Genomic DNA, 19,682 nt, shown 5'->3' with positions numbered 1-19,682 from the left:
AAGAAATTTTCATTTGAAATATCATATGATTGTTCCCATGATGAAGAAATTTTTATTTGAAATATCATATGATTGTTCCCATGATGAAGAAATTTTAATTTGAAATATCATATGATTGTTTCCATGATGCAGACATTTTTATTTGAAATATCATATGATTGTTTCCATGATGAATAAATTTTTATTTGAAATATCATATGATTGTTCCCATGATTAAGAAATTTTACTTTTGAAATATCATATGATTGTTTCCATGATGAAGAAATTTTCATTTGAAATATCATATGATTGTTTCCATGATGAATAAATTTTCATTTGAAATATCATATGATTGTTCCCATGATAAGAAATTTTAATTTGAAATATCATATGTTTGTTTCCATGATGAAGAAATTTTTATTTGAAATATCATATGATTGTTCCCATGATGTAGAAATTTTCATTTGAAATATCATATGATTGTTCCCATGATGAAGAAATTTTTATTTGAAATATCATATGATTGTTCCCATGATGAAGAAATTTTCATTTTAAATATCATATGATTGTTTCCATGATGAAGAAAGTTTCATTTGAAATATCATATGATTGTTCCCATGATGAAGAAATTTTCATTTGAAATATCATATGATTGTTCCCATGATGAAGAAATTTTAATTTGAAATATCATATGATTGTTTCCATGATGAAGAAATTTTCATTTGAAATATCATATGATTGTTTCCATGATGAAGAAATTTTAATTTGAAATATCATATGATTGTTTCCATGATGAAGAAATTTTCATTTGAAATATCATATGATTGTTTCCATGATGAAGAAATTTTTATTTGAAATATCATATGATTGTTCCCATGATGCAGAAATTTTTATTTGAAATATCATATGATTGTTTCCATGATGAAGAAATTTTTATTTGAAATATCATATGATTGTTTCCATGATGAAGAAATTTTCATTTGAAATATCATATGATTGTTTCCATGATGAAGAAATTTTTATTTGAAATATCATATGATTGTTTCCATGATGAAGAAATTTTTATTTGAAATATCATATGATTGTTTCCATGATGAAGAAATTTTTATTTGAAATATCATATGATTGTTTCCATGATGCAGAAATTTTCATTTGAAATATCATATGATTGTTCCCATGATGAAGAAATTTTTATTTGAAATATCATATGATTGTTCCCATGATGAAGAAATTTTCATTTGAAATATAATATAATTGTTTCCATGATGAAGAAATCTTCATTTGAAATATCATATGATTGTTTCCATGATGAAGAAATTTTCATTTGAAATATCATATGATTGTTTCCCTGATGAAGAAATTTTCATTTGAAATATCATATGATTGTTCCCATGATGAAGAAATTTTCATTTGAAATATCATATTATTGTTCCCATGATGAAGAAATTTTTATTTGAAATATCATATGATTGTTTTCTATGATGAAGAAATTTTTATTTTAAATATCATATGATTGTTTCCATGATGAAGAAATTTTCATTTGAAATATCATATGATTGTTCCCATGATGAAGAAATTTTTATTTGAAATATCATATGATTGTTTCGATGATGAAGAAATTTTTATTTGAAATATCATATGATTGTTTCCATGATGAAGAAATTTTCATTTGAAATATCATATGATTGTTTCCATGATGAAGAAATTTTCATTTGAAATATCATATGATTGTTCCCATGATGAAGAAATTTTCATTTGAAATATCATATGATTGTTCCCATGATGAAGAAATTTTAATTTGAAATATCATATGATTGTTTCCATGATGCAGACATTTTTATTTGAAATATCATATGATTGTTCCCATGATGAATAAATTTTGATTTGAAATATCATATGATTGTTCCCATGATGAAGAAATTTTCATTTTAAATATCATATGATTGTTTTCATGATGAAGAAATTTTTATTTGAAATATCATATGATTGTTTCCATGATGAAGAAATTTTCATTTGAAATATCATATGATTGTTTCCATGATGAAGAAATTTTTATTTGAAATATCATATGATTGTTTCCATGATGAAGAAATTTCCATTTGAAATATCATATGATTGTTCCCATGATTAAGAAATTTTACTTTTGAAATATCATATGATTGTTTCCATGATGAAGAAATTTTCATTTGAAATATCATATGATTGTTTCCATGATGAAGAAATTTTCATTTGAAATATCATATGATTGTTCCCATGATAAGAAATTTTCATTTGAAATATCATATGATTGTTTCCATGATGAAGAAATTTTAATTTGAAATATAATATGATTGTTCCCATGATGTAGAAATTTTTATTTGAAATATCATATGATTGTTCCCATGATGAAGAAATTTTTATTTGAAATATCATATGATTGTTCCCATGATGAAGAAATTTTCATTTTAAATATCATATGATTGTTTCCATGATGAAGAAAGTTTCATTTGAAATATCATATGATTGTTCCCATGATGAAGAAATTTTCATTTGAAATATCATATGATTGTTTCCATGATGAAGAAATTTTCATTTGAAATATCATATGATTGTTTCCATGATGAAGAAATTTTTATTTGAAATATCATATGATTGTTCCCATGACGCAGAAATTTTCATTTGAAATATCATATGATTGTTTCCATGATGAAGAAATTTTCATTTGAAATATCATATGATTGTTTCCATGATGAAGAAATTTTCATTTGAAATATCATATGATTGTTTCCATGATGAAGAAATTTTTATTTGAAATATCATATGATTGTTTCCATGATGAAGAAATTTTCATTTGAAATATCATATGATTGTTCCCATTACGCAGAAATTTTCATTTGAAATATCATATGATTGTTCCCATGATGAAGAAATTTTCATTTGAAATATCATATGATTGTTTCCATGATGAAGAAATTTTCATTTGAAATATCATATGATTGTTTCCATGATGAAGAAATTTTTATTTGAAATATCATATGATTGTTTCCATGATGAAGAAATTTTCATTTGAAATATCATATGATTGTTCCCATTACGCAGAAATTTTCATTTGAAATATCATATGATTGTTCCCATGATGAAGAAAGTTTCATTTGAAATATCATATGATTGTTCCCATGATGAAGAAATTTTCATTTGAAATATCATATGATTGTTCCCATTATGAAGAAATTTTTATTTGAAATATCATATGATTGTTTCCATGATGAAGAAATTTTCATTTGAAATATCATATGATTGTTCCCATGATGAAGAAATTTTTATTTGAAATATCATATGATTGTTTCGATGATGAAGAAATTTTTATTTGAAATATCATATGATTGTTTCCATGATGAAGAAATTTTCATTTGAAATATCATATGATTGTTCCCATAATGAAGAAATTTTCATTTGAAATATCATATGATTGTTTCCATGATGAAGAAATTTTCATTTGAAATATCATATGATTGTTTCCATGATGCAGAAATTTTTATTTGAAATATCATCTGATTTTTTCCATGATGAAGAAATTTTTATTTGAAATATCATATGATTGTTTCCATGATGAAGAAATTTTCATTTGAAATATCATATGATTGTTCCCATGACGCAGAAATTTTCATTTGAAATATCATATGATTGTTCCCATGATGAAGAAATTTTTATTTGAAATATCATATGATTGTTCCCATGATGAAGAAATTTTCATTTGAAATATAATATAATTGTTTCCATGATGAAGAAATTTTCATTTGAAATATCATATGATTGTTTCCATGATGAAGAAATTTTCATTTGAAATATCATATGATTGTTTCCATGATGAAGAAATTTTCATTTGAAATATCATATGATTGTTCCCATGATGAAGAAATTTTTATTTGAAATATCATATGATTGTTTTCCATGATGAAGAAATTTTTATTTTAAATATCATATGATTGTTTCCATGATGAAGAAATTTTCATTTGAAATATCATATGATTGTTCCCATGATGAAGAAATTTTCATTTGAAATATCATATGATTGTTTCCATGATGAAGAAATTTTCATTTGAAATATAATATGATTGTTCCCATGATGAAGAAATTTTTATTTGAAATATCATATGATTGTTTCGATGATGAAGAAATTTTTATTTGAAATATCATATGATTGTTTCCATGATGAAGAAATTTTCATTTGAAATATCATATGATTGTTCCCATAATGAAGAAATTTTCATTTGAAATATCATATGATTGTTTTCATGATGAAGAAATTTTCATTTGAAATATCATATGATTGTTTCCATGATGCAGAAATTTTTATTTGAAATATCATATGATTTTTTCCATGATGAAGAAATTTTTATTTGAAATATCATATGATTGTTTCCATGATGAAGAAATTTTCATTTGAAATATCATATGATTGTTCCCATGACGCAGAAATTTTCATTTGAAATATCATATGATTGTTCCCATGATGAAGAAATTTTTATTTGAAATATCATATGATTGTTCCCATGATGAAGAAATTTTCATTTGAAATATAATATAATTGTTTCCATGATGAAGAAATTTTCATTTGAAATATCATATGATTGTTTCCATGATGAAGAAATTTTCATTTGAAATATCATATGATTGTTTCCATGATGAAGAAATTTTCATTTGAAATATCATATGATTGTTCCCATGATGAAGAAATTTTTATTTGAAATATCATATGATTGTTTTCCATGATGAAGAAATTTTTATTTTAAATATCATATGATTGTTTCCATGATGAAGAAATTTTCATTTGAAATATCATATGATTGTTCCCATGATGAAGAAATTTTCATTTGAAATATCATATGATTGTTCCCATGATGAAGAAATTTTCATTTGAAATATAATATGATTGTTCCCATGATGAAGAAATTTTTATTTGAAATATCATATGATTGTTTCGATGATGAAGAAATTTTTATTTGAAATATCATATGATTGTTTCCATGATGAAGAAATTTTCATTTGAAATATCATATGATTGTTTCCATAATGAAGAAATTTTCATTTGAAATATCATATGATTGTTTTCATGATGAAGAAATTTTCATTTGAAATATCATATGATTGTTTCCATGATGCAGAAATTTTTATTTGAAATATCATATGATTGTTTCCATGATGAAGAAATTTTTATTTGAAATATCATATGATAGTTTCCATGATGAAGAAATTTTCATTTGAAATATCATATGATTGTTCCCATGACGCAGAAATTTTCATTTGAAATATCATATGATTGTTCCCATGATGAAGAAATTTTTATTTGAAATATCATATGATTGTTCCCATGATGAAGAAATTTTCATTTGAAATATAATATAATTGTTTCCATGATGAAGAAATTTTTATTTTAAATATCATATGATTGTTTCCATGATGAAGAAATTTTCATTTGAAATATCATATGATTGTTTCCATGATGAAGAAAGTTTCATTTGAAATATCATATGATTGTTTCCATGATGAAGAAATTTTCATTTGAAATATCATATGATTGTTTCCATGATGAAGAAATCTTCATTTGAAATATCATATGATTGTTTCCATGATGAAGAAATTTTCATTTGAAATATCATATGATTGTTTCCATGATGAAGAAATTTTTATTTGAAATATCATATGATTGTTTTCCATGATGAAGAAATTTTTATTTTAAATATCATATGATTGTTTCCATGATGAAGAAATTTTCATTTGAAATATCATATGATAGTTTCCATGATGAAGAAATTTTTATTTGAAATATCATATGATTGTTTCGATGATGAAGAAATTTTTATTTGAAATATCATATGATTGTTTCCATGATGAAGAAATTTTCATTTGAAATATCATATGATTGTTTCCATGATGAAGAAATTTTTATTTGAAATATCATATGATTGTTTCCATGATGCAGAAATTTTCATTTGAAATATCATATGATTGTTCCCATGATGCAGAAATTTTCATTTGAAATATCATATGATTGTTCCCATGATGAAGAAATTTTCATTTGAAATATCATATGATTGTTTCCATGATGAAGAAATTTCAATTTGAAATATCATATGATTGTTTCCATGATGAAGAAATTTTCATTTGAAATATAGTATGATTGTTTCCATGATGAAGAAATTTTCATTTGAAATATCATATGATTGTTTCCATGATGAAGAAATACTCTGAAGTTTTTCCAATTTTTATTAGCTTTGAGATAAGCAGTATCGCCTGAAGAAATTTTTACTTACTTGTAACTGGCTGACCGAAACATGTTCATGATTATGTTGCGAATAAATATAAAAGAATATATATCACAATATACATATATGTTTTATATTGTATTTATCTCTACCAAATAAACTCATTAATGCAACAAATTATTTTCTTTCACTTTCTCTTCTAGGATACTTAGATTTGCCAAAATTACCAAGCCATCCCCTTCTCGGACCAAATCCGATGGAAAGGCAATCAATATGGTTGAAACAAACGCAGTTGTATGGAGTCGTCGGAAAATGCTTCAACATCCGCATTTCGGGACTCCAAACCAAAATTTTTTGTCAAAGTTTACTTTCATTTTTATTGCTTTTCTTTGCATGATCATTTTGGTTTACATGTCTTTTAGATTTCATTTCCCTACAATCAATTTCTCTTTGCGTGACCTCTTGATCAATGCAAGCATCATCCGTATTGACTGATGAAGCATTATCTTCGACAATTTTTCTTATGGAACGATTTACATTATTTTTACTTAAACAATACCTGTTTCATTGTGATCTGATATTTTTTTACTGCATTTGTTTTTGAAATTGAAATAATCAAAATTATTTTCCATATAAAAAACTCAAGATCATGAACAATTATATTTGAACTTAGCTTTAACGTGGATACATTAGCATTTCTTTCTTCGAAAATTAAAACTGTTCAAACATTCAGCACCGATACATTACATGAATAAGATCTATCGTTTGAGTATCAAATATTTAGAACACATGAAATACATAACCCCCCAAAAAACTTGATGAATTAGTAAACATAAATATTATTACTGTTATAAAATTTAAATATTAACTTTTTAGTTACTGTTTTAAAATTTCAATATTATAATTAATATTAAACCTTAGCTACAATTTAATAAATAAAACAATAGGGATATTTTATAAATAAAACAATATGGATATTTTATACTTAAAACAATAGGGATATTTTATGAATAAAACAATAGGGATATTTTATAAATAAAACAATAGGGATATTGAATCGGAAGATTCCTTATTATAGCTATATTACGTTTGCCTTATTTGACTGTCGCTAACTTTAAGACTTCAAAAAAAACCCACAAGCTGATATTTATCATATGATTTTTTTATTCGAATATTTAAACAATATTTCGTTTAATCATCTATATAGTATTCTAGGCTAAACTGTACATACATCTAATATATAAATCTCACTGTTTGTCTGTCTGTCTGCGTGTGTGTCTATCTCTGTTTTTTTTTAATTGTATCTCCTCTCAGACGGAAGTCGCTGGACGGCGCGCAGTAGCTAAAAATATTGCATTTTGGTGCAGAATTTTATTAGAGGTATTTACTCGGTTAAAATAATATCAAAGAGGTTAAAAAGGGGGTCAAAATTGAAATAAATCATAACTTGCTAAGCTTAGCGGAGTGACGTCGTTTTACAGAAACGTACGTCCTGTAAAATAGACTACTAGTCTATTTTAAACCAGTGTGGCGGTTTCGATCATCATCATTTCCTTTTGATTATTATTTTTTACATTACGATATTCTTCGCTTATATATGTTATTATGTAATAATTTTACAAGAACATTTTTATCAAAAAAATTAAAAGAATGTTTTTGATGTACGTAACGAATATATATATTATTTTTTATTACCCTTTTATCTGTTTGGTTACATATGTTTCGGATGTTGGACCATGTTTACGATCCAACAGCCTCGTCAGACCTTACAGAAAACACATATTTTCTCTGCAATAGTATTGAACTCTCTCTTCAGGTTTTTACTAATTTACCATATATATATTATTTTATTATAATATAAAACTGAACGTGTGTGTGTGTGTGTGTGTAGTCACGAATATGCTCCTATATGGTTGACTATTTTAAAAAAACTGATTACATATAATGATAGAAGATGTATCGAGGATCAGGAATGGGTATGTTTGATCTGGCAGAACGGTGGTTTATAAAAATTGGTGGGTATTCGTTCGCACCTGGCCCCCAAAGTATGGAAATAAAAAATGAAAAAAAAAAAAAACGTTTACAAGTGTTTTTGATATAGATGTACATAAGAATACTTTGATAAGTATGTTTCAACTTAAATAGGGATGGTATAATAAAATTGTGGGGGCTGCGTTCGCGCCTGTACTCCATGGAAATATGGTACAAACTTTAACAAAGACTTTTCATATCTTTTTGCGTAAGTATACATTGATAATTATGTTTCAGTTTGAAGAAATATAGTATAATAAAATTATTGGGTGTTCGTTCGCGCCTAACCTCCATCGAATGTAAATATGTCACAAAGTTTAACAAGGTTTTTTAAAAGGAGCGAGGGTCCACAATAACACCTTAACTTTAATCTTAATTCACGTTAGCTTTAATTTATTTTTTTGAGTTGAATCATATTGTGTCGAATAAATTCGCCTCATAAATTCACGGCATATTAAAGTGAAAGCCCCCCCCAAAAGTCAGAACTTTAAACAATTCTCGACACACATTTTTCATAACTCTGTTTTTTCCTTCCCCACTTGCACGTGACACTCTTTCGAAAATGGATCAATAGATAAATAATAAAAAATAAGAACGTTACTTGTTATCGTGTCAAAAGAAGGAAAAATCCTGCTCACGTGATTTCGTGTCTTTTTAAAACAATTTACATAACCTTTTTATTTTTATTTATATATTAGTTTAAGCTTTTTTGTCAGTGTACTAGAAGGAATTCAGTTGATTACAACCCTTTCTGCGTGTTCTTTACATTACAATATTACAACCCTAGATCCGACGGCGCAATACTACACCGTTCAATACTGTAAAACTGAAACGAAGCTGTTCTGCTTGAAAAGGGCGCCATTTTCCTCTTATTCATATTTATATAGATTCTTTGCTTTAAAAAACTAAAGTAATTACGTGTTTACTTTTTTAATATCCCATTTTGCTGTTTCGGATTATTTTACTAAAGTAAGTAAAGCTTCATTATTTTTCAAAACTGTTTTTGTTTCTTTGTTTTTCGATATTTCGTCGATATTATTTAGTAAGAGTGTTTAGCAGAAAAGCCAACAAACGACTACCCGAAAAATAAATATACAAGAAATAAATGTTACTATAGTCAATAAAAGTTCAGTTCATGCTTTTTTTTTGTTTTGAAATAGTTTTTAATGCTCTTTACTTGAAATAATTTCGGCGAACCGAAATTAAAACGAAATTTGAGGTAATAACTACTTAAATGAATTTTTATATAAACTACACATGCCATAATCGAATATTCCTCAAGCACAAAATAATGGAAAACATTAAAATATGTTCATAAATATTCCTTACGTTAACGGAACTCTCTTAAATTGTTAACACAGAATGCTCAGGTGCCCCTCCTTCAAATTGAAAACGGGGCTCTCCATTTTGATTTTTTTAAAACCGGTTCGTGAATTAAAAAAAAATTTTTTTTTACAAACTTTTATGGTAGAAAAGTTCATTGAATTGTATTTTTAAGTAAAAATACAATTCAATGAACTTTTCTACCATAAAAGTTACTTTTATTGACTATGGTAACATTTATTTCTTGTATATTTATATTATTATATATAAACATTTTCTCTTTGTAAGGAAACATCATTTTGTTGGTCACTCTTGGCTACGAATGGAAACAAAATTGATATAAAAAATATATTTTCGCGAACATTATCTTTACTTTCATCATATTTTGCTATGGGTAAAATTCTGGAGTATCAAAACCTATCTCTTTACAACCTCCTCCTTTTCATAACCTATCATACTTTCATCAATCACAGTCCATTTTCTGTAGGCTGTTTTTGAATTCAGTCAACAACGGGCAATTCTGCTTATATATATATATATATATATATATATATATATATATATATATATATATATATATATATATATATATATATAGTTTTTATAGATTTCCGTCTTTCTGGTAGTAATTCATATTAGAATAATTTATAAAAATACAATTTATATAGAAATTTATTTCATAAGCTTTTGTGCAGGAACTTTCTCTGCTGGAAAACGGAATCACTCTTGGAAGCAGTAGTAGCAACCATCATCATTGTCGTACAGTGTTTATACTACTTGATTGTAGTAGTAGTAGTAATAGTAGTAATAGTAGTAGTAGTTGTTATTGTATTTATAGTAATAGTAAGCCAAGCGTCGGTCGCAGTTTTTAAGGAAGGCAAAGCGGCGGCGAAAAACAACACGACGGCATTCGTGATTACCACCACCAAAGATCATCTTATTGCTTTTACAGAGAGAGAGAGAGAGAGAGAGAGAGAGAGAGAGAGAGAGAGAGAGAGAGAGAGAGAGAGAGAGAGAGAGAGAGAGAGAGAGAAAAAATGAGAGAGCAAGAGCGATCGGGTCTTTAAGGGTTAAAATCAAATTTTACGTAGTATCAGGACTAAAAATATACTTTTTCGTCTTTCTGGTAGCAACTTATACGAATAATTTATTTAAAGTACAATTTATATAAAAACTGTTTGTAAGCTTTTTTTGTAGATACTTTCTATATTTGCCATCTCAATGTGTAGTAAGAAATCTGATTATTTGTATAAGAGTTTTATATAAGTAAAACAATTGTTGGTCCCCCCAACAAAAGGAGAGTAGACCTGTAAATTCACCCTTGTCCGTTCGTCCGTTCGTTTGTTCGTCCGTTCGTCTGTCCGCACTTTTCTCAATAACTACGGCTGGGATTTTTTTAAAACATGATATGAGTAAAAATGTAACAGAAAGGATTTTCCAGGAAAACTCCGGTTGCTCCTCTATGGGTACCTTTCGGGTAAAAATGGCTAAAATTGACACTTTTGTTGCTTATTAAAAACATTAATGCATTGGATTTTAATAAAACATTCTGAAAAATTGTAACTGATTTCTATATAATTTTGTTTGTTTATACTTAACGATAACTCTTGGGTGTGCCCCAGGAGCTCTTTTAGAGTTAAAAAAATAAAAAAAATCCGTGCACGGATGGCTATTTCCGACACTTTTGGGTAGGATTCGCACATCAGGGGCCAAACTTCTGTTATTGATTTTTCATCAAACACATCTCTTGTTTCCGAATCAGTTTTTAGCTCAAGAAATTCATCTTGGCAATCATCTGGTACTCTTTCAACTGGCAATTTGAATGGATTTCTTACTAAATCGAACTCATCATCACCAAGTTCAGGAAAGTATCTGCTGTCAAATGCTGTGAAATTGTTGGTTACAGTTTATCAATAATATATTTAAAAATGAAAATGTACAGAATCGTTAAGATTGCTTCGTTTGTTAAAAGTAAGAACATCTTTATTTGATTCAAACTGTCAACCAAAAAGTATTAATTAATTTACAATAGAAATTTACTTTTAAGTATTTTAATATATTTAGATAATTTTACTGACGGTTTATATTGAAATTAACGTAGGCTCAAAAATCACACGCGAAAAGTGTTTAGTTGTTTGAAGACAAATTGTTTTGTATTGCATTTTTAAAGAAATCTTTTGAACTTTCAAACAATCAGGTCTCAACAATACACATGCCGGTATTCAATAGACAACCGCATTCACTACTGACTTTTTAATTTCATCAATTTATTAAAAAACTTGCGTTTTTCATCTTAGCAAAATCAAAAGACAATCAATATGGCAAGAAAACATGTGTAATTTTCTATCTGTGCTTATTCGAATATCATTTATAAAATAAAATCAGTAATCCTCGACTGCTGCTAATAATAGTATGCGATCGTCCTAAACATGATTTTTCTTTTCTTATCGTAAATATGTAAATAAATTCGTACGTTAGTTGTAGGGTGAGCTTTGAGCACTAATATTGTTCACTGATTATTCTTCCCTACGAATCCAATTCTGTTGCGAAAATAATCAGAATTTCTCGAAAAAAAAATGAGTCCAAATGAACATTGAACAATTTAATTGAATTAGATGCAGATTCGTTCATCGCTATATTCGATGAATGATATGTATGCGAATAAAAACCTTTCCATCTAAAAAAAAAACTGCGAATATGATTTGATAGCAACAATAAATCTAGGGTAAAAGCGAAGCTGATGCTGATTGGTATATTTGCTAATTATTTCAGATCCTTCTGTTTACAGGCGGTCGTCCATTGTTTATCGACTAAAGACCACGGAATATGAAAAAAGGTTTCTTATCTCTTCTTTGTTTTTATTCATGAGCTCCAACTTCTGCAATGAATGCATAATCCTTATATATTTTCAAAAGAAGCGCATCTAATAAAAAATCTATATTTAATAAAAAATGTATATGTAAAAAACAGTAAAAAGCAAAGGATAGAAACAGACGACTACGCTGAGGTTGGCGTATTATTACCACCCTTCGTGAAACTGAAAGTTACGTTTACTCGTTATAAACAGGTTTTTAATACGTTATTAAGACAGTTTTATTTCGGATTATCTTCATTACTCTTACATACACATACCTGCGCGCGCACACACACACACACACACGCACACACACACACACACACACACACACACACACACACACACACACACACACACACACACACATATATATATATATATATATAAACTAAGGTGAAATCTTAAATGCTAGAATTCCTGATTATAAATTTTGGAATGTGTATTCCCGGCAACAAGGTGGTATAACGTGGGCAAATTATTAGATTTTGCTAAACTTCACGATTTCAAGTGTTCAGTCGACACCGTAACATACCACCTCCATAGAAAGAGAAACACATTATAATTTATGACTAATCTCGCACGTATTGTTCAAGGACGGACATTCTACTTATATATATATATATATATATATATTCTATCTATCTATCTATATATATATATATATATATATATATATCTCAAAGGAACTTTATTTGTGAGTCCGTTCACCATTCATTCTGATCGATTTTTATGAAATTTAACACAAATGTAATTCATATGTATCTTTCCGTGTTCTAAGATATGTTTTGTATCCGAATTTCCTCGATTAGTATCGATAATCACTAATCGATAATCGAAAAATCTGATGAAAGAAGGAGTAGACGATTCTGATCAAAGTTAACACCTTATACAGCTTAACATCACAGTAGTTTTATTATCATAAAGTCAGAACGGCCCAACATAGAATCAACATTATGTTCTTTGATATGACAGGGGTGCGTTCTAAATTAATGTTTCTGCTAAAAGCACAATTGAACCTTGATATTTGACTTTTTCATTATTATAGTATGACAGCACAAGTAGAATAAGTAGAAAGGGGAGGTTATTTGATATTTTTTATCACAATGAACTTTGCCCGCTCCGAGGTCTTATTATAATATATCAAAGTACTTTTATTTTGAGTTTTTTTTATATTTCGTCTTTTTTCTAAAAAAACTCAATCCTAGGCCTTAATTTTAGCGATGTTGTTATTATTCGCGTGCTGTCTGCGTAACTTCAGAGAATATCCAGTCTTGTCAAACATAGAATATTTGCTTGCTTTGCCTCTTTTTGTTTCTTGTATATAAGGACTGAACCAACAATATATTAAACAGGAGGAATGGTTTTGAATGCTATACACGAGATATTTTCATTTGTTTTCTAGAAAGCGATATATATATATATATATATATATATATATATATTGACCCCTTTCTGTCTTCCTCCCGTCTTTCCACTCTAATATTTCCTTTTTCCTTTCTTTTTCTTTTCTTTTTTTCTTCTCAGCTCAAATCCTCCCATTCAACACCCTGGCGAAGAATAAGAGAAAAAATATAGACATATATATAGATTGAAAAAGGAGTGTATATCCCCGAAATATATCTCTTTAAAAATAAACATTCGTTTATTTTACAAAGGTAAAAAAATAAATTCGTGTTGCAACTATTTGGCTTTAAAGTGTTCAATGTAATACGCATCTTATTTAATTTCTCTCTCTCTCTCTCTCTCTCTCTCTCTCTCTCTATATATATATATATATATATATATATATATATATATATATATATATACCGTTTATTTGTTTTTACATCAGCAGTAATATGTTGCTACATATTTTGGTCAGCTAGTGACCAGTAACTAAAGACACCTCAGGCTATAAAACTTATACAAAAAACAAAGTTTGAAATGAAAATATATCAGGTCTTCCTCGCCACAGGGAGTTAATATCACGAGGTTCCGTTAGATGTTGGGAAAAATAAGATTTATTTGTATGTAAATAAGACCCATTAGTTATGCGGATTTGAGTCTCTGTTTAGATATAGGAATGAATGGGAAACAATAGGAGTCAAAGGTGATGGAAGACTTGGAAGAAAGGTATTCGTATGCGTGTTTGATGGCCGCCCTCAATCTTAAACATACTAGTGTGTGTAGGTTCAAGCAATAGGACAATATGGATCTGACATCTCAATGCTAAAAGGAGTTTCGGATTTAATCGGGGTTATTGATTTATAAAAATGAATCATCACGACTTAAACATTCTAAAAACTGTTGATAAAGGCATTTTATATTTAGAATCTTTTAAAAAAGAACATTTTTATATTTTACTTTAAATGTAATGTTTTAATAGTAATAACTATACATTTTTAATATTATTATAAAAAATTGTAATATGTTAACATTTTATTAAGCAAATTACCTTTCATAGCATATGTATACACACACACACTCACACACACATACACACATACACACACACACACACATATATATAAAATATATGAGTGTAGTCATGGATTAATCGGTGTAAGTTTATTTAGATATTTTTAATGAATTAATTTATTTTAATAATATTTTAAATTAATATTGATTTATATATTTATTTTGTATGATCTATTTGGTTACATATTTATTTGTTAATTTTAATTTTATTAGTCATTATATATACATATATATGTATATATATACGTGCACATATATATCTGGATTACAAATACATACTTCAATATATATGAGACGATATAAAAAATTCAGGATCAGGAGAGAGTGAATGATTGCCTCACTTATATGATCTATTAATAAATTGTAGTGATGTGCTAATCGTATATATATATATATATATATATATATATATATATATATATATATATATGTACAAATAGATACATGTGCTTATATATATACTATTTAATACTATATTGCATCATATAGTGCAAATTTATGGCGTATATAGAGAGCCAGTAAGTTTGGTGAGGAAGGGTTAAATAATAGGTGAGTTGCTGGAGTTACGGTCGTGAGTATTTTCGATATTCCTATCTGTGCGTGACTGTGAAGTTTTCAGCTGTAGCCAACTGAATATTTGCTCAATTCTATTTTCCGCATGGCATCAGTGGCGTAGGCGTGATCAACGGCTATGTAAATGTTATGCAGCATTTATTCAGAAAACACCTGCCGCAACAAGTAAATATTTCATTTCTGTGAAAGAATTGATACGTTAGTGTAGTTTATAGTTGTACTCGACAATTTTCTTCATGCAAAATGTATGTATAAAATTATCTGCTGTTTTGAGTGTCTTGAAGTGTAAGCATGTTGGTAAGCGGATATTTCTTATATATTCGGAATGATATTATTTCTGTAGCATCTAATCAAGAAATTGATTTGACAGCTGATTCTGAGACGTCTTTTAGAGATTATAAACTTTATTTTGGTCTGAGCGGAATTTGCCTGGCCAAGGTAAAGGTAGTTTACTTGAAACACGTAAGAGTATAAAAATGTTATAACAATGCAAAAGGACTTACTGTTTGATATAAACGGGATGGTAGATGTCTTTAATATTTGCTGACATTTAGTTTTGATTCGTTTTGAACAATAGATATACGAAGATTTAAAATCTACAAAAACTTCGGTTGTTTATCTGTTTTTTTTTTCATAAGTCACATCAATCAAATCTGCTTTCCTGTATTGCTATAGACCCGTTATATAATTACACACACACATACACACATACATTTCTATATATATTAATATATGAAAAACAACAGAAGATATCTCGCATATTAAAGTCCGAATTTTATTCCTGTTTTACAAACGTATTGCCTTCTATTACATATACACTTAGCAGGCCACCCGGTATTGCCCCATTGCAAAATACGCTTAAATATGATATCTTGATTTGTGCAGATTTCGTATTTATATATATAGATTATATTGGAACCAATATAGAGTAATTAACTAAAAGGTTTAATAAATCACTCGTGCTCCACCACCGTAAATCGGAACCAAAATGTTTAACTTACGATTTACTTTTTCCTTTGGCATTAATGCCTGAGCTATGAAGACATGTTTACTGCAATGCTAAAAATGAAAGCGTGGACCAATAGCTATTACATTACTCGTGTATATTTGTAATGCTGTCGTTCGATCTTAATCTGGCAACTTCCATGTTTTTAATTTTCACACTTTTGCACCGATTTACCCCGGCTAAACCCCGGCTAAAGGTTCGCAGGAGTTCGAACACCATAAATATTAAGTTTCATGTCTGTAGACCAAATACTGACAGAGGAGTTTGGTAGGCAAAGTTTTTTTAAACAAATATATATACGCATATATATATATATATTTTTATTGGCTGTAATTGTTAAAGCAATTATTATTCCATATTATTGTTTTGTTGATTATTTTCGTTTAGCAAATACGTAATCTTTTATTGTTACAAGCAAATTCTTCCTCTCAGAGAAGGGGTGCAGGAAAAGCTAAAAACAAAATAAGAAAAAAAAAATGATTTCGCCATATGTAACTTGGAACTTTCTGTTTATGACGTATCACTTAGCTTATTTTCTATTTCTTTATTTCTGGTGGAATTTTAAATTTATATTAAAAATTCCAATCCTACGGTATTTTAACTAACAGACATCTAAACATTGCTACATAATGAGGAAAATTATTTAAAAATATGTATATATGCATATGTGTATGTATGTATGTGTGTGTGTGTGTGTGTGTGTGTGTGTGTGTGTGGAGAGAGAGAAAGTTAAAAGAATTAAAGAAATTCTTTAAGAAGAGGTTCACTGGGATAATGCAAAATGCAATAATTTGAGGTGGAGCTTATATAGAAGATAAAAAATAAAAGAACGACGAAATAAAAATTTGAATAACTAATGCATATAGATTTAATCGTTCATTAAATATTAAATCAGTTAGGAGTATACCTAGGTATTTCGAAACCTAATGCTCAGAAAAGAAGGCAAGTTGCTAGGAGAGAGAGAGAGAGAGAGAGAGAGAGAGAGAGAGAGAGAGAGAGAGAGAGAGAGAGAGAGAGGAGAACTAGTGTAATTAATGCGATGAAGGAAGAAAATTGTTGATATCCCATAGTGTTTATAGGCGGTATGTAAAGTCGTTACAGAGTTTCCATGGTAGGTGATGGGGTATGTGTTCAATCAATGTGTCCGTATGCGAAAATGCGCCTTTACTATCGGGAAGGGAGTAAAAGTAGATGCTTTTATAATCATATGAAGTTAGGGGGATATACATAGACATGGAGTTTTCTTGAAATTGAGGACTGCTTTTAGAATGTATATATTAGAAAAAGTATTCGAATTACACGATTTGAGGTGTTACTTATATTTTACTGTGTCGATTTTATTTTTTATTGTTATAGTTTATAATGAGATGATGAGAAGCATTAGGCTTTGAAATACCTAGTTTACTCATCCTATACCATATCCTATTGATCTAGTCTCCATATTGAATGAACGATTAAATCTATATGCATTAGTATTTATATATATATATATATATATATATATATATATATATATATATATATATATATATATATATATATATATTTATATATTTATATTGTCGTTATTTTATTCTTTATCTTAAATACACACACACAAACACACACACACACATATATATGTATAATATATTATTGAAATAGTAATTCGTCTTCCAACATTATTTTCCTATATATTGTGCCACAAAATAATTCACAGTATGATTTTATTTGCTATCAAGCTAACTAAATAAAACCACAAGTTGTTTGCTATTAATCCAACTAAATAAACCAAATAAATGAATAAACGCAGATCTGTAAAATAATAATTTAACTCGATTAAAGATAGAGATTCAGCGTCGCCTTATTAACCAACAAGTCATCATTCAATCATCAATAAAAAAAAAATAGTCTCTTAGTTTTACACTACTTTTAGAGCATGAAGTAGTACTAGAGACATTATCGATTTAACATGATTTAGAATTAAAGATGGGAGTTCTTGAAGACAGCATGCAGACAAGTTCAATAGCTAATTGTGTTGACCAGACGCTTTAAACATATAAAAATTAAGAGGCAACATAAAAGGTAAGCATCAAATCGTTTTTACTATTTTTGAATAGATTAGATAAATCCTATAAATATGTTGTTGTTGTTGTTGTTGTTGTTGTTGTTGTTTTATTATTATTATTATTATTATTATTATTATTATTATTATTATTATTATTATTATTATTATTATTATTATTATTATTATTATTATTATTATTATTATTATTATTATTATTATTATTATTATTATTATTATTATTATTATTATTATTATTATTATTATTATTATTATTATTATTATTATTATTATTATTATTATTATTATTATTATTATTATTATTATTATTATTATTATTATTATTATTATTATTATTATTATTATTATTATTATTATTATTATTATTATTATTATTATTATTATTATTATTATTATTATTATTATTATTATTATTATTATTATTATTATTATTATTATTATTATTATTATTATTATTATTATTATTATTATTATTATTATTATTATTATTATTATTATTATTATTATTATTATTATTATTATTATTATTATTATTATTATTATTATTATTATTATTATTATTATTATTATTATTATTATTATTATTATTATTATTATTATTATTATTATTATTATTATTATTATTATTATTATTATTATTATTATTATTATTATTATTATTATTATTATTATTATTATTATTATTATTATTATTATTATTATTATTATTATTATTATTATTATTATTATTATTATTATTATTATTATTATTATTATTATTATTATTATTATTATTATTATTATTATTATTATTATTATTATTATTATTATTATTATTATTATTATTATTATTATTATTATTATTATTATTATTATTATTATTATTATTATTATTATTATTATTATTATTATTATTATTATTATTATTATTATTATTATTATTATTATTATTATTATTATTATTATTATTATTATTATTATTATTATTATTATTATTATTATTATTATTATTATTATTATTATTATTATTATTATTATTATTATTATTATTATTATTATTATTATTATTATTATTATTATTATTATTATTATTATTATTATTATTATTATTATTATTATTATTATTATTATTATTATTATTATTATTATTATTATTATTATTATTAT

The sequence above is a fragment of the Euprymna scolopes genome, chromosome 8, assembly GCF_053919585.1.
Source record: "Euprymna scolopes isolate OS-2025 chromosome 8, ASM5391958v1, whole genome shotgun sequence".
Taxonomy (NCBI): domain Eukaryota; kingdom Metazoa; phylum Mollusca; class Cephalopoda; order Sepiida; family Sepiolidae; genus Euprymna; species Euprymna scolopes.
Note: the sequence above shows the minus strand (reverse complement) of the source record.